The 26,475-nt window shown below is 34.1% G+C and overlaps 1 long non-coding RNA gene across 2 annotated transcripts in view; it reads right to left on the bottom strand.

The window, feature by feature from the left end:
• Positions 1 to 2,021: 2,021 nt before the first annotated feature.
• The window catches only part of LOC143235743 (uncharacterized), a 46,009-nt gene continuing 21,555 nt past the window's right edge, over positions 2,022 to 26,475 (bottom strand). For both annotated transcript variants that reach the window (XR_013019367.1, XR_013019366.1), the window contains exons 3-5: positions 23,468 to 24,050; positions 10,807 to 11,338; positions 2,022 to 2,049 (exon numbers count right to left, since the gene is read on the bottom strand). This is a non-coding gene — a long non-coding RNA (uncharacterized LOC143235743). The remainder of the gene's footprint in view (positions 2,050 to 10,806; positions 11,339 to 23,467; positions 24,051 to 26,475) is intronic.

Below are 26,475 nucleotides of genomic sequence, written 5' to 3'. Positions count from 1 at the left end.
TATATATCAGGATTTAAATCCATGAACAAAATTACATCTATTAGTGTTTGTTTAATCAGAAAGTTGCATAATAGCTATACCCACTCCAAAGATTGAACCATGAATTTTAGCATTATAAATCCAGAAATTTAATACTGAGCCACCAAGGGCGGTCTTTTACTGAAAATAATATATACAAGTATTAAAAAGTAGATCATTAACAAAACTTATATAAAGAGATCTTAAGTCTTTAAAAAAAGAACCGTAAAAGAAATTTTGCCAGAACAAAAAATGGGTAATATGTTTATAACTGTTTGCAATTTGATGCAAGTTATATTATCATAATACACTTTTAGCTCTACTGAATTATACATTAAATAATTAACTGTTAAAAGTAGTTTAGTATGGTGTCGTTGAACTTATGAGAAACACTACAAAATTAGAAATGAAGAGTGTAAAAGTAATTCATCTGTTACTCATGTTGACGTTCTTACCAGTATATACCAGGCTGATATAACATGAAAGATTGGTTTGAATTTCGTGCAAAGCTACACGAGAGCTATCTACGCTAGCCATCCCTAATTTAGTAGTGTAAGACTAGAGGAAAGTCAGCTAATCATCACCACCCACTGCCAACTCTTGGGCTACTCTTTTAATAACGAATAGTGGGATTTATCGTCACATTACAACATGTTTGGTATGACAGGGATTCGAAACCGTGACCGTCGGATTACGAGTCGAGTGCCAGGCCAACATGAAAGATAGTCAGAAAAATAGGTAGGAACGAAAATTAGCATTTCTCAATTCGTGTTACATTTGGCAACATAATTATGAAAGCACCAAGAAATAACAATACTGATAAAAAAAAGTGTAAATTTTATCAAGGCAAAATAAAATTGTAAATAAATGATATACATATATATAAAGTACATTCATTCTAACATTTCTAGTAATTATTATGACTTAAAAACAGTAATTGTTCAAATAAATTTAATTCTACACATCTTATTGACAACCTCATGGAATTCAAGCTAATTTCTATCTGCAGCATTCATTGGTTGAGAACTTTCTGTTACTTCTTGGTTGTTCCCTTCTTTTCCCTTTTCTATCCACCTACCAAAAACCATAGAAATTTATATCATGAGACAAAACTTGTGATTCAGTTATCACTACAAGTTATATCCTTCTTCTGCATCTAAAACACATGTTAATAATTGTTTATTTCGATTTTGAAAGTAACCCTATACAGGATATTATGTATCTTAGAAATATGAAGGTTTTTTCACCTTTTCCATTAAAAACGTTCATTAAGCATTTCCATAAAGAAAAAGAAAATTTAGTTTCAGTATTATAAAACTGTCAACACAATACTGCATCTTGAAAGTACTATTAGTGTTTCATAATGATAAACACACTTTACATAAATATGTATATACAGTAGAGACAGATAATACAGGTATTAAAAGCTTATTCATAACATAAAAATACAGAATTAAGTTAAAAATTCAAATATTGAAGCATTTGGAAATGATATATGTGCTACAAAATGATACAACATTTTATTCAGTTCATTATAAAACAATCCTATAAATACATATGTATATAAACAAATTAGGATTACTTTGGCTTGAATTTTGCCTAAACTTATGCAAGAACTATCTCCACTAGCCATCCATAATTTAGCAGTGAAAGAATAAAGAGAAGGCAGCTAATCGACAACACCCAATTTCTGGGCTACTCTTTTACCAATGAATAGTGGGATTGACTGTCATAACATAATGCTCCCATGGCTGGAAAGGCAAATGTGTTCGGTGGGAAGGAAATTTGAATCTGCAACCTGCAGACTATGAGTCAAGCATCCCATCCACCTGGCTAAGCTTAATAAATTATTATGTGTGTGTATAATCACACACATACACATATATTGTATGACTATACTATACGTTTATTTATTACAATGGAATGTGATTTTCAGTAATAACTTATTAATATAATATAAAAAAATAATACAAAATAACGTACAGGAAACAGGTTTACTCACCTTTTAATAGCTGAAATCCAGGAACAAACCTATCATAAAATGAAAAATTAAATAAATAAATCACAAAATTAAGAAAAGTATTATACATTGTTGAGATTGAGCTTTTGTACAAGTACCAGCTGTCATGCCATTTTAATACAGCATGACTTGCATGGTTTTACTAACAGTTGCAGTAACATCACTCTAGAAAATAAGAAGCTGCTGGAAGTGTAGGGCGAGGCATGCAGAATTTGTGTAGCATGACACGATTGATGCTAGACATACAGAGCTCTTACATCAGACTAAAATGATGCTGCCCCATAAAGAAACAATGAACAAGCTATTGATAATAATAACAAGTACATAATTCCTATTTCACTAAATAATGTTATTACTATATTTTCAGTTCCCTGACTGGTCTTGCAGTGAACAACTTGCCTTCTTGCCACTACTATACATATATAAATTTCAGCAAAGTTACATTTTACAAAAACAATATTACAGAGTTTAAATAAGATTTATAGCTCACATACATGTATGATAATCCTTTGTTACTTTTACTGGCATAATTCATTAGACTTAGAGAACCATCATGGATTTAAAACAGGTTTCAAAGAAGTTACATTACAGTGTACAATGTTTACTCCTCACATTTTATTATATGCAATATAATCTGTTCAATATTACAAGAATTATTAAAAACTCACTCTCATTTCTAACAAATAGTGCACTTATTACACTACATGAACAAAAATTCATTCAGTTAAGAAAGAAATTAAAAAAAGGTTGCTACATTGCTACCAATAATAAAAGGTTTACAAAATATCATGAAGTTTTGAAATTTTAATTCTTTCAGACATTGCTCAAGGTAACAAGTGTTTTGACCAACACTTGCTTTTTCTTCCAATTAAATTAAAATATTCTGTATATAATGCGATATCACATCATTAATTTAGTTACATTAAGTTTTGGTAATTGCTTTCATTACCACATTTATAACTGTTGTGACTCTTCATTCTAAATCATATTACTAATGAACTAACTTCACATTTTTGTATTTACATTTTGAATTTTGTAGAAGGTTTATCTAATTTTATTACTTCCTGTTGCATGATTCATTTGTTGTAAGAGACTGAGAATAGATACATATGATCAACAGTGTAAGACACACTTCTTAGTACATTTAAAATATCATTTTGTTTATATTACATGTAAGATTGTTATATTTTTATTACAGAACCAATATTCTAGTTACTTATAGTTAACATGTTCAGGTAAAGAAATGTTAAGAGCAAGTAACTATAACATTGATTCTGTAATGAAAATAGGTACTCTATTCCTCACATGTCTGTTTTGAGAGATTGTTTGCATGCCACTAGCCTTGAGCTATCTCCCACCTAAGATATGTATTTTAACTTGCACTGCACTAGTGTGTAATGTAACCACAATGTGACAGTAGTCCTCCACTAATAAGGGGCAAAACATGCTCTATGCCCATTAAATCCCCATAAACAGTCAAAATTAACTTATTTCTTAAATGAAGCAATTATCAAGTGCACCAGTAGTGTGCAAAAAGTATTATTTAAAATACACTTGCAGGTAACAAAAATGCTAACTTCTGAAATGGTATCCTTAGCTCTCTGCACAAAATAGCTAATCTCAGAAGCAACTGAAAAGAAAACCCACAGAATGTAACATTCAAAAATGGGAACTTACTAAAGGGTAACATTTATGGGAGAGTACATCCATTTTGTTCACCCAGATGAATGTAGAAAATGAGAAAGGTAAAATGCAGAAAATATAAGAAAGTACATGACTAATCAAGCATTTACCCAAAATTTGTCAGTTGGATATGAGATGTAGTATGGCTAGGACACAGATTAGACTTGTATAGTTTGGTATGCATTCTGCAGTGTCATTTACTCATGGGTCCCTTCCTGTCATAAAAAGAGAAAACTTTGTCCCCCACATCTAGCCAAAACATAAAGAAACTGGCATATCATATAAGAGGTGGTCTGCAATACACTGGCAAGGATATCCAGGCTATACTTCCTATACTACTGTGCTGCTACCCACTTATATTATATTCACAAAGATAGCACAATCGTGAGGAAATATCAATTCAACATGCAAAAGGCTTAGAACTAGAATTAGCAACAGGTAGCAGAATTCATAACCTAAATAATGTAAAAGTCTCTTACTGGACAAAGTGGATAAAGATAAATGTGAAACGTAATTGCAAAAGTCTACATTTGTAAGTCAAGGAAGTAGGCTGATACTCCTTATGCTGGCTTTTTCCATATTATTCCATTGAAAGTACAGTGTGGAATAGATAATGAATGATATTCATATATGTATACATCTCCTTTGTGGTCTTGCAGAAAACCCACTCTAATAGAACACATAGAGCCAGGGAAGATGAATTTACTGTTCCATTACCCTTGACTTGATCTAAATTTAGGGAAGTAATTGTACCCTACTAGGCAACACCTACCACAAAAGTGAATCATATAAAAATATAAATTGGTAAGGATGTAAAAAAAAGCATTTACCTATCAAATTTTTAGTAAATTGGAAAATGGTGACTGAAGGTAGGTGATATTCTAAAGTAAATGAAACTGATAGATGGTGGTGTTAACGGGGTACAAAGATGATGGCCGTAAACCACACTTCAGCCAGGGGGATCTTGTCCAAGGTTGACTGAAAGTAAGTCCAAAGGCAGATTTGATGTGACAATACATGATATTGCCTAAAATCATCACCATTCTGAGAGGAATATATTTTCCAAATGAGTTGACAAATCTAACCAGTGAGTGTGAAGGACAAGACATTCCTGAAAAAAGAAAGGCTCCATGGCAAAAATAAATAATTATGTGAACCTTAAAACAGAGCTGTGTACATCAAGTGACACCTCACACCTTGAACTAAACACAAAAGATGATTGTGGTTGGTATGATCACAGTTATGGAAGAGAAGGAACAATCACTATCCCAAATCACTCAAGTCTTAAAAAGAAACACAATCTCAGAATATCTATGAAACAAAGTACAATGAATAAAGAATAGATATGCAATAACTACAATCACGAAGTAGACAGAAATAGATTTTAAGAGAGAGAATGATGGTATAATAATTTAGTAGCCAATGGGTTAAACAAGGCCTGGGTAAAAGCATAAACAATCATATTGAGATTCCAGTGAGGCTGATAAATTTTGATAACAGATTAACAATAACAAGGTGAAAAGGTATGAGAAGGAAAAGATGAAACTACTGTGAAAAAGTCAAAAATTGGTCAATAAGGCTACCTGATAGCTTGCTGCTGTGTGAGTTGGTACTTCTTGATTCAACAACTAGGCAAATATGGCTTAGTGGAATAGAGACAGATGGACAACAGACAAGAAACACAGGACAGAAGAAAGACTATATGATCAGAAGAACCTTACCAATGGAAAAGGAACTGGTTAAATCCAACATGTGAACACAAAGTGGCAACAGTTCCACATGAAAAAGATGAATATCACATTGTAGGTATAAGTGTACATACAGAAAGATATGAGACTAGTCTCAGTGGAGAACATTTCTCAGTCAGAATAGCTGGGTGAGGTACTAGAGACCAGAAAACCAGAGATTTGTTATTGAGTATTTGCAAAGGCATCGATCACTGACATATCCAACTAGTAACAGATCCACTAAAACGCCAGAAGATGTTGTAACCATTCCATAGGAAGAATCTTGTCCAGTCAAGGAAACTTATCTGTCACTAAGCCCCAGAACATAACAGGTGGGTAAATAAACCTAATGTGAAAGGGGCTAAAACAGAAAGTTCAACGTGTGGAAGCAGTAGTCCCTATAGCAAGATCCAACATGACAATTGATAAGGGAAATGACTAATAGAATTGTCTAAAATGATTAATGTTCCTGATCATTCATGTGGAAATAAGCTTGCACCGACTGTAGTGTTTGCAAGATCCAGCCAGCTACCAAAAAACATCCTCAAGAATAGAAAGCAACAGCATTATAAGTGGAGGCACTAGTTCATGGGAAGTATTCCATTGGTCACTCATAGTCCATTGAAGAAATCTCAGGTTAGAATGGCCTTGAAGAACAAATTTTTAAGTGATGTAAAGTCTCTGAAAGCAATAGAAATTCGGCAAGTACAAGAAAGGCAAGAGCTGAGATGACTAAATTCTTCATCTCTCAGAAACAAATCAGAGAATATGGAGCCTAATGGAGTTGAGAACCAAAATTTTGGGTCAGAGGGAGGAATGGTCTGTATAAACCGGTTTGACCAGTCATTCCAGACAAGAAGCTTCTTGAAGGAGAACTGATGTGGCCAAGAAAGAACCTTCCCAAGAAAAGGAAAGGAGGTGCAAATCATCAAATTAATAATGGAAATGAGATTCCAGGTTGGATGTGGCAAGTAAATGTTTAGGGAAAAGCATTCAGAACTAAAGTAGTGAAATGCTATCTGGTACATGATACCTGGGAACAAACTGAAAAGAAAATAGGAGAACTGGGCAATCAAAATACATAGAAAGCATCTGAAACATTGACCTTCATCATCCATAGTTCACAGGAAAGAAAACAGCAGAAAGAAGAAATCCCTACATGTTAAAATGAGGAACCATTAGATTGTGGTTGAAAAAACAGAAATCATTGACAAGATGCCATTCCCAAGACTTTTAGGGGACTTCTCCAAAATATTACAGCCTCAAGAATGCAAAACATTGAGGATCAGAAGGAGAAAAAAAAATAAAACAGAGAAAGACGAAAGGAGAAGCAAAGAGAAGAACCTTATGTGAGAAATGGGATGGTCCACCAGACAGCTACAAATAGAAACAGCCTGAGTGGAGTATGTACAAAGGCAGTTGTGATCATTAATATCAATAAAAGGAAAAGATAGTGAAAAAAATGGAGAGAAATGAGTCTGGAAAAAGAGAAGTAGGGATAAAGAAAAAGAGCCAGAATTTACAGAGATGAAAATAACAAAGATAAACAGCAAAATGAGGAGCATCAGATCCCAGAAGGTCCTTACAACAGAGGAATCAAGTAGGCAGGGATAAATAGGGTCAAGTTTTATAAAAGTGCCAAATGTAGACCCCTCTATAGAAAATATCAGAATTATGATGCAGGCTTTCAGAGAAGATATGAAGAATATTGCTAGGAAAATTACAAAAATGGGAAATTAACCACTACTGACAGTTAAAGGAAACAGGGTGTTAACATCCCCTACCAAAACAGGTAAAAAAATGTTATAGTGATTGGCAATCCAATAATGAAAAAGAGAAACTGCTATGAGCCATGAGAAAGGAACCCTGGAGGTTCAGGAGGATAAGAAATTTTAAAGCATGAATGAAGCTGATTAACAAATGTGTCAGCATTTACACGTCTGGAGAATGGGGAAAATAAATAATCTAAATTTTGAGAGGAAATAGTAAGAAACAGAATGAATCAAAAGACATAGGTAAGAAAGAGATTAATTTAAATTCTCAAAAGTTAAATCCACAAAGACAAAAGAAGAGGATTATTGTCTTATACAGGTGAAAAAAGAGCCTTGTTAAAACCTAGTAGATGGACAGAGCTGATCTAAATTGCACACAAAGAAGGAAATGCACTTCCAACATAAGGACAGGGTGATGAGGCAATGAGGGCATTAATGGAACAATAAATCATCAAATAATGACATTAATTCCCACCAGAATCAATCACTCTCCAGTTGCTACAGACAAAATAGGATGTTAATTGCATCACCAAAACTTTGAGGAGGAGGAAGTAGCTTTAAAAAGAAAGAACCTAGAAACCTGAAATTTTGCACCCATACTAAGTGGACTTCAAGGGTGTGCAAATGAGTATTATTATTTGCACATGTGGGTCTTTTTTATGAGGCAAGCCAGTGAGAAACCACATAGAAAAACTGACTACCATAGCTCCAAGAAAAAAATGAACCTAAAAATCTATAATTTTGAGCCCATGCAAAGTGTACCTATCATCCACATGCATATGTGCATGCTGATTTATTTTAATAAGGCAAGCTTGTGAAAAATAATGTAGAAAAAAACGTGACCACTATAGATCCAAGAGGAAAAAACCTAGAAACTTTAAATTTTGCACTAAGTGGACCCTGAAGGTGAGCATCTATATATTATTACTTATCTACATGCATGCAAGCATGCGCATCTTTTAATGAAGTAGGCTTGTGAAAACCACAAAGAAAATAATCCTTATATTAGAAATCAAAGACATACAGACATGCACACTTGCATGTCTTTATATGTGTGACTGTCATAGCTTCAAGAACAAAACAACTACAATCTGTAATATTGCACATATACTAAGTTAACCCTGAGGGTGTGCATCTGGGTATTACTTATCCATGTGCAAGCTATCAAAAAAAAAAAGTGGTTCCTTATATAACACCTTGTGATATATAGAAAGAGTAGTGCATTTTGGTAACAATGTATGCCAACAATGGATTCTATGTCATATTGCTTAGCAACAAAAATATATAGATCATGTTTTTATGTTAAAATGGGTTCAGAATAAACACACACTATTAATCTAAAAACCTGAGTAAAGCTGGGTACTTTCCCGAGTTTTAAATAAAATAAAATGAACAAATGTTAACACTGAAATACTGGTAGTATCTATCTTACTACAGATTTTAACTTTGATAAAGTTATTTGTTTGCAATGGGAGCTGCCTCACAACTGCTGATCTAAAAACAAATGGGCTGTACAATGGTAAGGAAGAGTGAACTGATCAGGAAACAGAGAAAAAAAAAAAAAAAGTGTGTGGGAAGCTTGTTCATGTGAGGAGGAAGGATGATGTAAATAAGAGGTGTGGGAAAGAAACAAAACATCACAAATCTGAGACTCAAAATCGGTAATGACTAAATTAGGCCTAGATGGTTCTTCAGAAATACCAAACTCAGGATGTGGGAAATGACACTCAAAGTCCTCATCATTCTGAACAAGATCAGCTGACTCAGGATATGCCTAGGTGAAGTCAGGGGACAAAGACTGACCCATGTTGTGGTTGTTGAACATGAAGTTTGTCTATATTAGCAACCCTCCTAGAATTCACCACGATAAAGACAAACTTCATGTTCAACAACCACAACTATATACAAACAAATGGCCTAAGCATGGGCAACCCAGTATCACCAGTTCTAGCCAATATTTTTATGACACAAGTTGAAACACAAGCAATTAACACAGCATTACATCCACCACTATACTGGTACAGATATGTAGATGACACGGTTGCGGGATTCAGATCTACAGAACACACACTTAATTTTTTCAATCACGTTAACTCTATACATCCCAACATTAACTTCATATGTGAACAGGAAGAAAGCAATCAAACATCATTTCTTAACCTCAAAATTACAAGAACCGACACACAATTCAAAACAGAAATCCACCCAAAAATCACTCATACTGGACTATACATTCCTTGGGACTCAGCACATGAAACAAAACAAAAACTCAACATACTAAGAAACCAAATAAACACAGCCATAAAACTATGCTCACCAGATAAAATTAACGATGAATTAGACAAAATAAAACAATACTTCATCGACATCAATAAGTTTCCTCCACAAACCGTAGAAAACATTATACGCACACAACTAGACAGAAAGCAAAATCAACCAACTAAAGTAAATATATCTCACGAATCAAAAAATCACGAAACCATATACTGCTGTATACCATATATTCCTGACATCAGCAAACAAATAACCAACATTTGGCAAACATTAGCAACAAAATATGACATTCCAGTTAATACCAAATTTATTCAAAAACCAGGCACAAAACTGAGGTCTATACTATGAAAAACTACACTGACAAACACCACACCAACATTATTTATAAAATACAATGTGATAACTGCCACGACTTCTATATTGGAGAAACAAGTAGAAAAATGGAAACCAGATTCAAAGAACATAAAAAGTCACCTTCACACGTTTTCGAACACTGCAACTCAAATAAACATAACCATAGCAAACACTCAAATACTAAATAAAGAAACAAACATAAACAAACGCAAAATTAAAGAAGCGTTACTTATACAACAACTCAAACCCAAAATAAACCAATATAAAGGAACGCCTTTATACATATATTAAATATAATAAAATAAAATTATATATTCAAACATCTAACACCGCCCTCTACATTCCAACACTCAGTTACACAACCCCTTCAAACATGTGGTCAGCTTCCGGTCAGTTACCTCTTTCTTTCTTTCTTTGTGAACCTGACGATGGCCGAAGAAGGTCGAAACGTTGTTCGCTCTTCTGTGTAAAATATTTTCTCAACCCAAACGAGCCGTTTTTGCATATATATTTCTCTTCAAATGGGTTTTCTCGACATCACTGGATAGGTGGCTTGTTAACGTCATCAACAAGGTTTCTCACAGTTTCCTTCAATTTACAAGGAAATTAACTTTTAGGTGTATAACATCTTTCTCTCTTTCTTGATCCCTCATCTTGATCTAATTACTTAAAATTAGACATACATTTATATAAATTACATGCTAGACTCCCTGAAGAAATCCTTCTATATGCCAGTAAACAGTTTATTGAATGTATTTGAAAAATGCTAAATGATAAATTACATGCTAGACTCCCTGAAGAAAGCCTTCTATATGCCAGTAAACAGTTTATTGAATGTATTTGAAAAATGTAAAGTTTTCAAATCACTATATTTTCATGTATTTCATTTGTGGGATAACTTCCACTTATTTCAAAGGTTATCGCCTTGTGATAATTATACTGGGACGATTATTCTTACCATGTATAAATCAAAAGTAGGCCATGTCTAGTTCGGCCCGGCATGGCCAGGTGGTTAGGGCGCTCGTCTCGTAACCTGAGGGTCGCTGGTTCGAATCCCCCTCTCACCAAACACGCTCGCTCTTTCAGCCGTGGGGGCGTTATAAAATGATGGCCGATCCCACTATTCATTGATTTAATAGTAGCCCTAGAATTGGCTGTGGTTGTTGTTGACTAGCTGCCTTCCTTTCCTCTAGTCTTACACTGCTAACTTAGGAACGGCTAGCACAGGTAACCCTCGTGTAGCTTTGGGTCAAATTCAAAAACAAATAAACCCATGTCTAGTCCTGCATATTCAAAATCAGGACGAATAGTGAATATAACTGTAGCTTCGAACAAAAACAAAACGATTAAAAGAGATATCTGTGTTGTTCGTCCTTAATTTTCAAGTGGTACACTAGAAAGTAGCTGGTGAACACCATCCGCTACAAACGTATAAGCTCCTGTAATCGAATTACGTGATGTTACCGTCAATCTTATAACGCACTCAAAACCTGAAAAATCAAGAGAGTAAATTCACAGTTACATAATTCGAACTGCGAACCCATTTTAATTCCTAAGTTACGCTGGACAAGTGATTAGAGAAACATAAAAATATTCTATATGTGCACCTAATTAAACAGCAAATCTACTGATACATAAAATATAGATCAACTAGAAAGTGAACACCGGATAAACGTAATTAATCATAATTGCACTTCCACTTGAAATAAACGTTTATACATATTGCATTTATATTACACTTGAAATATATGGTTATATATATTAAATGTATATTGTAATTTGAATATACAGTCCACTCTTCTGAAATAAATTCAAATTTACTTTAAGTTTGATTCTTTAGCATTAAAGAATAAGTTCGTTAACTTATCTATTATATTTAAAATGTTTTTATAATACTTCAATAATCAACAAAAATAAACAAATGTGTTTTACAGTCTGAGGTGTATAAACTTTAACTAAGTTACAAGTTCTGATGTACCAGGTGGTTAACGGATATTCTCTTAGGTTGTCACGTACACAAAGTAATGTTATTTGTATACGTACACTGCTGGCCAAAATCTTTAGGCCAATGAACATAAAGAAAAAGTATGCATTTTGTGATGTTAGACTCAACCATTTATTTGAGTAGCGCTTCGAAAGATGAAAATAAGAAAATGGAAAATAAAAATAAAACACTTTTTAGCATTTAATATGGAAAATATTAACACTCTGAAATTAGCCTAAATACTAGCTGGCCAAAAGTTTAAGACCACACCAAAAAGAATCCCTAAACATGGTAAGAAATGCCTAACAAGAAGTATCAGTAGTAAGTTTCACGGCCGTCATTGCGAATAACTGCAACCATTCGCTTTGGCATGGTCGATATAAGCGTTTACAGAAGGCTGGCTGGAATGTTATTCCAAGTAGTGAAAATGGCTCACAAAGATCATGCACTGTTTGGAATTGACGTCCATTTCTATAGACTTCCCTTGCCATCCACCTCCAAACATTTTCAATGGGGTTCAGTTCGGGCGAACACGCTGGATGGTCCAAAAGAATCGCGTCATTCGCCCTGAAAAAGTCCTTTGTCCTGCGGGCATTGTGGATTGCAGCGTTGTCCTGCTGAAAGATCCAGTCATTTCCACACAAGCGAGGGCCTTCAATCAATAAGGATGCTATCTCTAACATGCCATTGTAGCCAGCTGCTGTTTGACGCCCCTGCATAACCTGAAGATCCATTGTTCCACGGAAGGAGAAAGCATTCCAGATCATGATGGAACCTACTTCACTGTGTCGTGTACCAAATGTCTCCGGTGGGATATCATTATCGTACCAGTAACAACTGGTTATCTCTACATTGATCACCACAGGTATTAAAACCAGGTCTCTAGCGCAGTAAGTCCACAGACATACCGCTGGTGGCGCCAAGAATTTATAAAATATTTTTTAAGAGTAATATTTTATGTTTTACATTAGTACCCAAAAGAGAAAACATGAAAATAAAGTTCTTTAATTACCTTCATTAAAACGTTTACTGCCATAAAATACACAATTTACAAACAATCTAACATGGAATTAATGTACATTTATCCTTTATATATATATATTATCAAAATTTGCTTTTATAAATGTAATGTAGCCTATATTACATAACTTAAAATTAGACATACATTTATATAAATTACATGCTAGACTCCCTGAAGAAAGCCTTCTATATGCCAGTAAACAGTTTATTGAATGTATTTTAAAAAATGTAAGGTTCTCAAATCACTACATTTTCATGTATTTCATTTGTGGGATTGTAAAGTGAAACATTAAAATTATTTTTTTAAAAATATTTTATAAATATTTAGTGCTATTCTGAATACTTCACAGTCAGAGCGCAGAAGAAATTGGTTGTGTAAAGACGATAGGAATTATGAAATCATGAAAACATTTACTAAGACTTGCAGAAAATAAAGAGAAAATAAAAATATGAAATTATATAAGAAATATATTGCATTTGTATAATTATATTATATTAGTTGAAAAGTAGTATTTGTATGTATTTCACTTAAACTTTTTCAGTAGAACTATTTCCTGAAGAGCGAACTTTGGAGTTACGAAACCAGTAGAAGAAATTAATAAAAAAAAGGAAATAAAAGCTATATATTCCAATATTTTGTTATTCGTATCCACGAGAGAATCTTTTTTTATGTTCTGGATATGTATCCCATTGGCACAATGGCAAATATGAGGAATTACAACGTCAGAAACCTGGTTTATATACCAGTAATAAGCAGAGCACAGATAGTCCATTGTGTAGCTTTGGTTTAAACTTAAACAAACAAGGAAAGTTTTGGTTAAATATACATATTTTTTGTTTCATTAGAATCCGATGGCCTACAACCAGCATGACATTAAGAAACGTGTCTCTTTCTGTTCCAACGAAAAACGTAAAATACATCTTTTAAAGTTTCAGTGAGAATCTTTCTAAAACATTTGTATTATCTCTAGACCAGAAGAAAAACCTCCTCCTCTCACCCCTCTCAAATTCACCTCAATTGCAGAACTAAAATACACTATTTTCCTGTAGAAGATGTACGTATCAACAACTTTGACGTCCTTTTAATGATTATCATAGGTTAAACACTAAGACTGTGGAACGTGAATACAATGTTGAGTTTTTATACAACTCACAACATTTATAAACATTGTCGTACAGTGTCTATCTAACAAGTGTATCTCAGATAAAACAAATACATTATGAAAAGTCTCTTACAAAGAAATACGTTTGACCTTCGTCTCTGTTTCATGATTCATTATAATTGTGTCCTCTTTCGTACTTCCAATGTTTCATGGATATCATTGGTTCTAATACCTTACGGTTAAGCCCACAATGACTACCTTCACTCATAATATTTTAATTATGGTTCGCATCCGCGTCGCGCCAAACATGCTCGCCCTCCCAGCCGTGGAGGCGTTATAATGTTACGGTCAATCCAACTATTCGTTGGTAAAAGAGTAGCCCAAGAGTTGGCGGCGGGTGGTGATAACTAGCTGCCTTCACTATAGTCTTACACTGCTAAATTAGGGACGGCTAGCACAGATAGCCCTCGAGTAGCTTTGTGCGAAATTCCAAAACAAACAAAACAAATACATACTTAACGTAAACGACATTTTAGATCAAGTTCTGTCTGTTTATTACAGTTCCTTCCATGTCAACATTTAATGCTTGAGTAAATAACATCATTAGGCTAATAAAACAATGAGCTGGCATACAAAGATTTATAAATATAATGAAGTGATCTTAACACATTCGCATGGGATACTATGTATGTGCCTTGTTTTGTTCCTTTAGTAGAAGTTATTCAGGGTTAGGTAATAAGATGTTTATTTTCTTTCAACGTTTAATGTCAATGCTCAAGTTCTTCTAGAGAATAGTAATTTCTGGCATAGAATGGAATGTCAGTAGGAAACCAGGGTTTATATATTATTTTGTAAGTTTTTGAACTTTAATAAGAGACCCATCTATTATGTATGGGCTTAACCTGTAGACGGTGTTATACTCTTTAATTAGTTATATTAAGATTCTAAGTCTTCTTTGTGGATACAAAGTTGTAATAAAATGTAATAGTGAGTTTCTAAATGTAGGGTTTTCTCCATAAAAAGAAAAAAAAATGTTTACTTCACGCCTTATATACGTATCTTGATGTGTGTCTGTGTAATTGTGTATATAATGATTCATAAATATACCAGTTAGAAGCGTCTTAGAAATGAAGTTATTGATGAAAACAATTTTATAATCTTTCTTTTTCACATATATTATCAGACAAAACTTATAAGGTGGAAATCATTGAAACTGAAATAACTGAAAAAGTGGCAGTATCTGAAAGGTATGTATTTTGAAATAAACTGACATTCAGCTTAAATAGTTCTCCGAGCGTTCTGCTCACAATCTGCAGGACGCAGATTTGAACTCCCGTCATACCAAACACACTTTCAGTTCAGCTGTTATAATATGATGATCAGTCTCACTATTTGTTGGTAAACGTGTAACCCAGTTGTTAACATTGGGTGGTATTGATTACGTCTTCTTTTTCTGGTCTCTAACTCCTAAGTTAAGGACAATTAGCGCAGATAACCCACATGTAGCGTTGTGCAACATTCAAAACAACCGAGGCAAATGTAGCATTTATGAAGTTACGAAAAGTGGTAAAGAACTGAATAAACATTTTGAAACTAGAAAGACGTTTCCATATGTTTTCTAAATCAAATAGGACACGTTAGGTTTGAAAAATATGTGTATCAGTTAATGTATATTATATATTTTTCTTTATAGTTGTTTTTCAATCACCATAGTGAACATATATATTGATAGATTTGAAGAACATACATCAGTGATGTGTATTAGTTACTATCAAACAGTCATGGTGTTATAGTTGTTTGTTTCTTTGTTTTGTGTATAAGTTGCTATCAAACAGTCATGGTGTTATAGTTGTTTATTTGTTTTGTGTATTAGTTGCTATCAAACAGTCATGGTGTTATAATCTGCTGTTGAAGGAAAACACGTTAGAGGTCGTTTTACCAAATATCTAGTTTATTAATATATTTCGTAGGTTCGAATTTAACGAAAGATAAAAGGATTATGTATTCAACTTATTATTTTGTAGTTAATTCATTACAGGGAAAACAAAACTAACCTGGCAAGTATCATGGTATAATACCTCAGAAAATAAGGTAACAGATAATTTCAAAATACAATAACAACTATTTCTAACTGATGATTATGCCTTACCAAAGGTCGAAAGGATGAAATTATTAAAAGTCAAAATTTACCTTATGTAAAAGTTAGTTATTGTATTTTAATATTATTTATTCAACCTAGCAGGTTCCTTACCCGACATAGCCAGATGGTTAAGACACTTGACTCGTAATCTGAAGGTTGCAGGTTCGAATCCCTGTCACACCAAACGTTCTTGCCCTTTTAGCTATGGGGCATTATAAAGTGATGGTCAATCCCACTGTTTGTTAGTAAAATAGGAGGCCAAGAGTTGTCAGTGAGTGGTGATAACCAGCTGCCTTCCCTCTAGTCTCATACTGCAAAATTAGGGATGGCTAGTGCTGATAGCCCTCGAGTAACTTTGCCCAAAATTCAAAACCAAAACAGATATCAAGACAAAGCAAGTATAGCTATTTAATCTTGTACCAATCGGCACTTTCTTTTATTTCAAACTTAAGTAAAAGTTACTTGAATCATTAATTGGTTTTCAAATCAAAAACGGATTAAGCGTTTTACATCGTATTTGAAAAGATTTTATCTTAACGTTTTTAAATTTCTCTTTATTAGTTTTACTTTTTGAGCTAAAAAATAAAGTTTGTAGAATAGCTATTGTGGGCCTGTCGCAGATACCCCCTTGTTAAGATTAAACCCACACACAAACATATTTTATTTAGTGAATAAACCCCACCATCAATTCTTGAACCTCCCTTTAAGGACAGTTCATGTAGTGGCAGAAAAAAAGAGAAAACGATTTAGTGCATTGTTGTTATTTTTTATGCCAAAAAGTAGTTATCAATGTTCACAGAATGTTAATAATTTTCTTTTAATTCTGCTATAAATAATTACTAAATAAGTTCGTTTACTAACTTTGGTTTTAACTCAGCTTTTGAAGTAAAATACATCTAAATCATTTTATTACGTGTTTGAATAATTGGACGATCTGGTTTAGAAAAAAAATTACATAGATAAGAACTGTTTATGAACTGATACGGAGATATACCCTAATAACGTATTCCTAACTAACATCAACGAAGGTAACGGCCTCTATAATTTAAGTTATATTTACCATTTAAAACTTAACCTGTTCTTACTAGAGTAAGACTGGGGAGAAATAACAACTAAAACACTTAGTATGGCCTAATTCACAAAAGTATATTAAGTGTCTTTGCAACATAATACAAAAGAGAAGAGTACATATTTATATCGCCAAGTGGCAGCATTTACAAATGTGTAATTCTGTATCTAATTTAACCACAACTTTAAACTTTCCTTTGGTAGAAACCTCCACAAAAACTTACTTTAAAAAGTTTCATTAGTTCAGACTTGAAAGATGTCCAAAAGTTAAATTTCTAACTTGCAAAATCCTTAGAACAATTGAAACACTTTAATTACACTATGCAACACTCAAAAAGTACAAGAGATCTGTGGCCATTTTTATATGCAAAATGACATGGGAAATCCGTTTCTGGCCTTCATTTTGTTGAATTAGGCATGGTTTTTGCAGAATTGTCACTGTATACCCTTTTTTGTCATTATTATTAAATAAAATTCTCTACCGCATTGTAAAATGGTTTTCAACCCAGGGCTAGATACCAATCTTAGTAACACCTACAATGTGATATGATAAATAGCACAGTACAGTTTAAAATCATATTTTCTGGTTTATTATTGTGTGCTTATATTTAATTGAGTTTATCACTTAATGCTTTATACTTCAAAGCTTGTGTTTAATGTTTTTTTTTTTTCTTTCAGATCTTATTTGTTTTCAACAATGAGTGCAAGACAGTGCAAAAATAATCCAAACAGATTCTGTTACATATGTGGGGAATTAACTTTTGCTAAAGAAAAGCGCAGTATTACACGCCATATCAAGAAAATGTACAAGGCGTACTTCGTTTGTGACTTAGGAGACCAGGACAAGTCATGGGCTCCTCATGTGTGTGTTGCCTTACATGTGTGAAGACATTGAGTGCCTGGTATGCAGGAATAAATGTTCACATGAAATTTGGTGTGCCAATGATTTGGCGTGAGCAGAAATATCACTCTAATGATTGCTATTTCTGTCAGCAAGACTTTACAGGCTGTACTACAGCAAAGAAAAAGAAACACATTGTTTACCCAAATTTGCAATCAGCAATGCACCCAGTAGAGCACTCAGAAATTTACCTGTGCCCAAACCTCCAGATCAAGAAATGCAGAGCTCCAGCAGTGCAGATGAACATTCCAGTGGTGAATATGTGGAGCCCAATCATCCAGAAAGCGAGAATAAACCAATACCATTTTCTCAAGAGGCTCTAAATGACTTGTGCAGGGATCTCTATTTAACCAAAGACAAAAGTGAGTTTCTGGCATCAAGGCTTCAAGAACGTAATCTTCTTGAGAAAGGAGTGAAGATAACACTGTACAGGAAACGTACAGAGGGTCTGCTTGCATTATTCACCATGAAGGATGACTTATGCTTTTGTAATGACATGATTGAACGTTTTGAGCAACTGGAAATACTATATGATAACACCAACTGGCGACTTTGCATAGATGCATCCAAGGACAGCATCAAAGCTGTTCTGCTACACAATGGTAACACTCTGCCTTCTGTTCCCATAGCTTATAGCACAACCATGAAAGAATCATATGAAAATCTGAAAGCAATTCTAACAAGCATACAGTATGATGACCATAACTGGCATATTTGTGCAGATTTCAAGGTTGTGGCCATGCTTACTGGCCTTCAGCTTGGCTATACTAAATTTTGCTGCTTCCTGTGCTTATGGAACTCCAGAGCAAGAACTGAACATTATGTACGCAAGGATTGGCCGATCCGAGATGAAATTGAGCAAGGAAAACACAACATCATGCACAAACCACTTGTGAAAAGTGATAGAATTCTTTTACCACCTTTGCATATTAAACTTGGTTTGTTTAAGCAATTTGTGAAAGCCTTGGACAAGGAATCCTCCACATTTGCATATCTTGCAGAGAAGTTCCCTTCCCTGAGTCAAGCTAAAATTAAAGAAAGTATCTTCATAGGTCCCCAAATTTGAAAAATTGTACTTGATGAAACCTTCATCACACATCTCAAGAGAAAAGAGAAGTTTGCCTTTGAGTCATTCATGAAAGTTTGTGATAACTTCCTGGGGAACCATCGTTCAGAAGACTATGTGCAAGTTGTGAATGATCTGCTGAGTCATTATCATGATAATGGATGTAACATGTCTCTAAAAGTTCATGTGCTCCACTCTCATTTGGATTTTTTTGCGGAAAATCTTGGTGATGTGAGTGATGAACATGGCGAGAGATTCCATCAGGATATTTCAGTGATGGAGCGACGATTTAAAGGAAAATGGAACCCTGGCATGTTGGCAGACTACTACTGGGGTATAAAAAAAGGAGATCACACTCCACACAAGAGGCTTAGAAGAACAAAAGTTGTTTAAACTGACAGGTGTGTGTTTTTAATTCATAACCAATAAATGTTTTGTTATACCAACTAAATTTTTGTTTTGTTTTTTGTAACTTTCAGTATTTGCGATATTGTGTTCAATACACGGTATTTTGCCGTATATTATAAAACATATGGTTCATGGTACAGGAAAACGGTGCCTAATCTGGAGGAATAAAGGTCAGATTCAGAATCAGGACAATTGTTTGACCCAGAAACAAGTCTTACTTAACTTGTACTTTTTTTGAACCTGAAATTTGTTGCACAGTGTTATTAAAACTAATGAAAATAATAAAGCTAGATATTTGTAAGTGAGAAGTTCGAGTTATATTTGTTTTAGAATTTCGCGCAAAGCTACTCGAGGGCTATCTGCGCTAGCCATCCCTAATATAACAGTGTAAGACTAGAGGGAAGGCAGCTAGTCATCACCACCCACCGCCAACTCTTGGGCTACTCTTTTTACCAACGAATAGTGGGATTGACCGTCACATTATAACGCCCCCACGGCTGAATAGGCGAGCATGTTTGGTGCGACGGGGATGCAAACCCACGACCCTCACATTACGAGTCGCACGCCTTAACTCACCTGGCCATGCCGGGCCAATTCGAGCTATCTTTAAAGTGATATCAGTTATTTGTAAAACAAAGTAATAAGTGAATTTCACGTTCGTGAATATTTTAATTGGATAACTTCTTTTTTTTTATGGTATCCATCCCAATTCTTCAAGGAATATTTTATGTTATATATATACCAGGTTCCTGACAGAAAACTGCGTTTTATCGCAGGTAGAAAAATAAGAAAGCTGAGAATTTGGAGGGTTTGTGTGACGGAACCTACTCGTTATCATGATAACTGGACCAGAACTGTATTGATATTCATAGTGAAAACTATGACATGACGCAAAACTTTATGATATCGAAATTTAGTTTCTTTTAGATTTCTATCATAGTGTTTACGTTCATTGAGAAAGCCAACAGAGGCATACTTCCTTTGTCGAAGCTAATTTTCCATTGAAACCAGTGTAACTTTCATGATTCTACTCGACTTTGTGATTGTACAGGTGAGGTGTATTTGAGAGGTGGCCTTGGATGAAGTTGAAAACTAAGCGTAGGAAATCTATTCATGGAAGATGTATCAAACTAAGCCACTCAGTAAGCACAATTGAATGAAAACGAGGCTACGTTCAGTTATATATAACGACTCGAAGCGTATTTGAAACACTCCAAATAACAATCAAGATGATGATAAACTACATTCTTTTAGCTTTCGTCTTCTCACTTCACAGCGGAGTTTATACCTTTCCGCATATAATACAAGAAGTTATGTTCGAGGAAGGAATGTGTGGTAAGAGATGATGTAAGAGTTTAACCGATTAACGAAACTGTTTTTACAGATCACAATTATCCGGATAAAAAAGTAGATGTAAGTAGACAAAATGACAATTTTACGATTAACAACACTTTGTTTAAAAATCAAAATAATTCAGTAAGAAAGTACATGTAGAATAACTGAACTGGCAGTTTTATGAGTAACGAAACTATTTAAAGACACTGTAAGTAGATATCCATGAAATATCTTTCTCCTGCACTTCTATATTAATTTCTGTGCTTACAATTAGTAAGGGATTCATTTCTGCACAATAAAACAAATAAAAAATCAGACACAGAATAACACTGCACAACAAAGTTTTTGCTTATTGAACACTGTTGGGTGTTCCTTATAGATTTTTGGCTGCTGATCACGAAAATCACATTGAAATATTCAGTTTTGTCATGTTTTTTCTTATATTTGTGTCCAAACATTTTCGTTTCTGTAAGAGACTTATGAACAATGTTTTGTGCAGTCTGAGCATGTCCAGGCATGAAATCAAGCCAGGTTGGAAGCTGTTCTGTGGAAGTACGCAGCCCGGGCATGCCTGGGCAGGCCGGAGCCAGCTTGACACTATCTCAACAGGCTATAAACGTGGTTTGCATACACAGATGCGGCTCATTGGATTAATATAAACCTTATAGTGTGTATGTATTGTTTCAGAATATAGCATTGCCTCAGTAGTAATGTAACAAGTAAGTTAGATGTTTTAGACGTTTTACAGGACGATTGGTGTCGGTCAATATATCTCGTCAATGTCGTAACAGCTGCGATACATTCTGCTATATTTGTAGTGAGTGTACGCTTGTTCATCAGAGATGCTCAATGACTGCTCTTCTGAAGAAAGCATATCATCTGCACTTTGGCTGTAAAATTGGTGATCAAGACCGGGAATGGGCGCCTCACATTTGTTGTGCAACATGTGCTGTCTGTTTGAGAGCTTGGCTCAGAAGCACTCAAAAGACAATGCCATTTGCTGTCCCGATGATATGGCAAGAACAGAAAGACCATGTGACGGACTGTTACTTCTGTTTGACTAATGTGTCTGGTTTCTCTGCCAGAAACAAGAAGTCAATTGAATACCCTAATCTGCCTTCAGCAATAAGACCCATGCCACATGATGACAGTCTTCCAATTCCGAAACCACCAGAGGAATGGACGTTAGATGAACCAGATGAAAAAAACTGCAATGCAGTGACAATGATCTGGATTTTGAACTGTGCTCCTCAGGTGATCCACATCTCATATCACAGTCAGAATTAAATGATCTGGTCAGAGATTTGGGTCTGTCAAAAGTGAAAGCCGAATTGCTGGGTTCGAGAATTCAGGAACGGTGTTTGTTGTCACGAGGTACGAAAAATTTCTGTTTTTCGAAGCCGCCAAGATGATATAACCAAATTCTTTGCACAAGTTGACAGTCTCTGTTTCTGTGTTGACATCAAAGGATTGTTCTCTGTTTTGGGTTGTAACCATGACCCGCAAGAGTGGCGTCTCTTTATTGATTCATCAATGTTAAGCCTCAAGGCTGTTCTATTACACAATGACAACGTTCACCCTTCAATACCTGTTGGCCATGCAGCATACATGAAAGAAACCTACGAGATCATGGAAATGTTGCTGAAACACATCCAGTACAGCAAGTACAACTGGAATATCTGTGGAGATCTGAAAGTCATTGCTCTGTTACTAGGACTGCAGCTCGACTATACAAAGTATTGTTGTTACATCTGTGAATGAAGGTTTTCGTTACTTAAGACAGATGTTCCCAAGAATAACTGAAGCCAAGATCAAAGAGGGCATTTTTGTTGGACCTCAGATTAGATATGTTATAAGTGACAAGCAGTTCGAAGATCTGTTAATTGGGCGGTAAAGATTGCCTGGAAAGCCTTCAAAGACGTTGTTGACAATTTTCTTGGCAATTACAGAGCCCCACATTACATTCACCTGGTAGACAAACTTCTCAAAGCATACAAAACAATAAAGTGCAAATGTCACTCGAAGATTCATTTCCTCCACTCACACTTGGACTTCTTCCCCGCAAATATCAGTGCTGTCAGTGACGAACATGGTGAAATGTTTCATCAGAACATTGCTACAATGGAAAAACAATATCAGGGCAACTGGAAACCATCAATGCTTGCTGACTACTGTTGGACACTGCAACGTGATGCACTGGACATTGAATACAAACGAAAATCAGCAGCAAAACACTTTTAATTATGTTGAACTTAATAGCGTATTAGAAACATAAACGCAATTAAATATGTTATTGCTGGTAAACAGTTAATTTATCAGAGTTCCTACGTGATGAAGCAAAACCAAAACTATATTTGTGCTACCCACCAGGTACCTGTCACAATCAGCAAAAACTTTTCAGGAAGCAAAACTTTTCAAAAGAATTGTTGTGCAGTGTAATAAGCCTTTTAAACATATCAAGTTTTAAAATATCTGTATTTTCAAAACACTACCAACATAACTGTTTATGGGAATTAACGCAGAATTTATTCATCATTTAGAAACAGCATATAATAACTCTTAAAACTTTATTAACAATAAATTTATGACTTTACCTGTCCAAGGACAACCTGGTTTCACATCACCTTGTAACATACTTCTCTTATCATTTGATTCAATAATTTTGCCATTAATACTGACATCACCAATACATCCAATAAATATTCCCAGACATTCCAACGTTCGTAATGTTTCATTTTCTGTGGCTCCAAATGTGACAAATGCTATATCAGTGTAACTGCTGAACTTATAATTCCAAGCTGCTGAATGTGTCTTATTAATATTATTATCCACAATTAGTTGTTTTCCCCTTCTTCATCAGAATCATCTTGAGCACGTGCCTCTTACTATCACTCACATTTTTGTTAATACTAATTGCATAATTGTTATGTTCTGGATCTCCCCTTTTATGAATACTTAATTTCACTCCATTGTTTGTTAAATGTAAAAAAAGAGGTAGGAACATCAGCTCCTCCACTTCCAAAAGCTACGAGTCCTTTATCTTCTTTTGTACAGAAAAAAAAAACTCTAAACTAAATACTTCAGACTAAAAATTGTATTTTGAAATATTCCAAAACCCCTTGCTATTAAATATCACAGAATCTTCTGGTTTTTGAACATGCACCAGTGGTTTTTGTGCTGAATGAAAAAATACATAAATATTAAATGTTCTTTTCATGATTTGATGATTAAAAAAAACTTATTCAATCATAGTTGAGTAAAAAACAGTTGTTTGATTTCAATTAATTATTTTTTTGAAATTTTAATTTATTTGAATAATTATCTTCAACCAGTTTTCTTTTATCCATTTTTTAAATGTTTAAATCACTGTAATAACCAGCAATAAAATTTCCATGGATTTTACTATAAGCAGTTTACTAGAGCCAATTAAATTAAGATGTTTAAAGAATTAAACAACTTAAAAATTATATTTATATACCTTTGAACATCTCATTTTAAAAACCTATTTATTTAAAATGTCAATGCTTGATTAGATAATATATCAAGTTTATTCAACAGGTGAAAGTTTACCTACAAAAATTTAAGTTTGTATAAACAAAAAGTAAAATAATTATAAGTATTTATTTTTGTAGTAAAAATTGTTGAAATGAACTAACATTATGCTTTCTTATTACACAACAGAAAAAACTTCATATTGTACGGGTGATTTAATTTTCTAATTTAAGAACTTAGAGCAGGGAAACCAGTAATAAAACTATTATTGTATTATTTTTTTCAAAACAAGTATGAAATAACTTTCTCTTAGCTTTCATCAAGTAATCTCCTAATAGATGTTTATTATCTTTAAATGTAAGGTAAAAGGTTTTTTGACACAAAATTGTAACAGTTTACAATGTTAGGAATAAAAATCTTTCATTTCAAAAGTTAGACATATTTCTACACAAAAATCTATCATTTACTGCTAAACAGTCTTAATAATCTTCCTTCAAAACAAATTGGTCAAATCTTCAAATTGTTTTGTAAAGGAAAATGACCTCTCACACTACAGGGGGATATATTTCTTATTTTTAGAATTGACCCAAGTTAAAGCTTGCAAATTTGACTGTTGTATTAAAGTTACTAACAACAAGATAACTTTAATGATTCATTATGGAATTAGCTTATCATTCATTTAAATACAGAGAAATATGGGAAGATTAAAGTTGATAAGACTAAAGCCTCCTTGTTAGTTGTCAAATGCATAGCTCCAAAATGGCTGTCTGTACTGAGTCCACTGTAGAGTTTAAATCCTGAATTTTTAGTACTCAAGCTTGCTGCTGTGCAACCATGAGCATTTTGTTAAGAACAGTAGCTTTCATTAGTTCCAGGTCTCAGTGAATTGCATGTGATTTTTATACAGGATTATTTTTATCTCCTTTGACAGTTTTCTCATACTTTTTAGTTTTTACATTTCCTGAAGAGGCAACAAAATTTTCCTTTATTGGCAAGCATGTGGTGTTAATATATAATAAAAATATGATTATTACAAAAGTGTTTTAGCACTGCACACTTTTGTTATGGCAACTAGAATTAAGATTACCTTATAAAATAATTTATTCTTATTCATACGAACATCAGCCCAAGTGTGTGTGATAACACTTTACAGTAGCTGATAAACAGAGAAATATCATGTGATTTCCATAGAGGGTTTTTCTTCTTTAAAATATATTTCAGAATATGGCCATAAAAAATGTAATCATTCACATTACATAATTATATAAATACATAGAATTATACCTAATTACAGTTGTAAGAGATAGCTCGATAATATGCATGTCCGCTGATGAGTAAGTGGTATGTTTAAGATTGAAGTACCCATCATAGACAAAGCATGATAGCCCATGTGTAGCTTCAGAGAACATGTTTTGTACGTTCCATCAGGCCAGGGGCATCGAGAGGTAGGTCAGGGCCCAGACACAATTATGTCACTGAGCCCCTTTCTGAAGTCTTCATAAATTCATAGTATATCCATGGGTGCATGAAGAAGTTTTCTGATGGGTGGAAGCTAAATGTTTTGAGAATTTACATTTTTTGTATAAAAAGGTATTTCTTTGGGCAAAGTGATTTCCTGCAGTACTGCAACTTTTCCTTAAGTATATTATGAAAATGAGAATACATTATTTTTTATCCCATATTTACCAGGGTCCCAGAACCATAGACCCCCAACCCCCTGTCTCATAATGTTCCAAATATTCCACAGCTGTTCTTACAGACACAACTGATGTTGTTATACTACTGTCCTCTTCTTCCACATCTGAAGAAACATAAGAAGTTTGGCTTCTGTAATTAGCCAGAAACTTCTCCTCTCAGCCTGCTTCTACAGTCTCATCAATGACAACATTAGCATCAAGGTTTATGTACTCTTCCCTTATCACACTGAAATCCTCTAAAAAGATTACAAGATTGTTGTCAACTTGAAGAATGTCCTCTTCATCATCTTCACACAAACACTCTGAAAACCCACATTTATAAAAACACTTCTGAATTGTCATAGATGGAGTACTGTACCGTGCACTCTTTAATCACAGGATAACATCCAGCATACTTACCTTCTTGGCCAAGT

The sequence above is a fragment of the Tachypleus tridentatus genome, chromosome 2 (assembly GCF_004210375.1).
Source record: "Tachypleus tridentatus isolate NWPU-2018 chromosome 2, ASM421037v1, whole genome shotgun sequence".
Lineage (NCBI taxonomy): Eukaryota > Metazoa > Arthropoda > Merostomata > Xiphosura > Limulidae > Tachypleus > Tachypleus tridentatus.
This window is presented reverse-complemented; position numbering and strand designations above follow the sequence as displayed.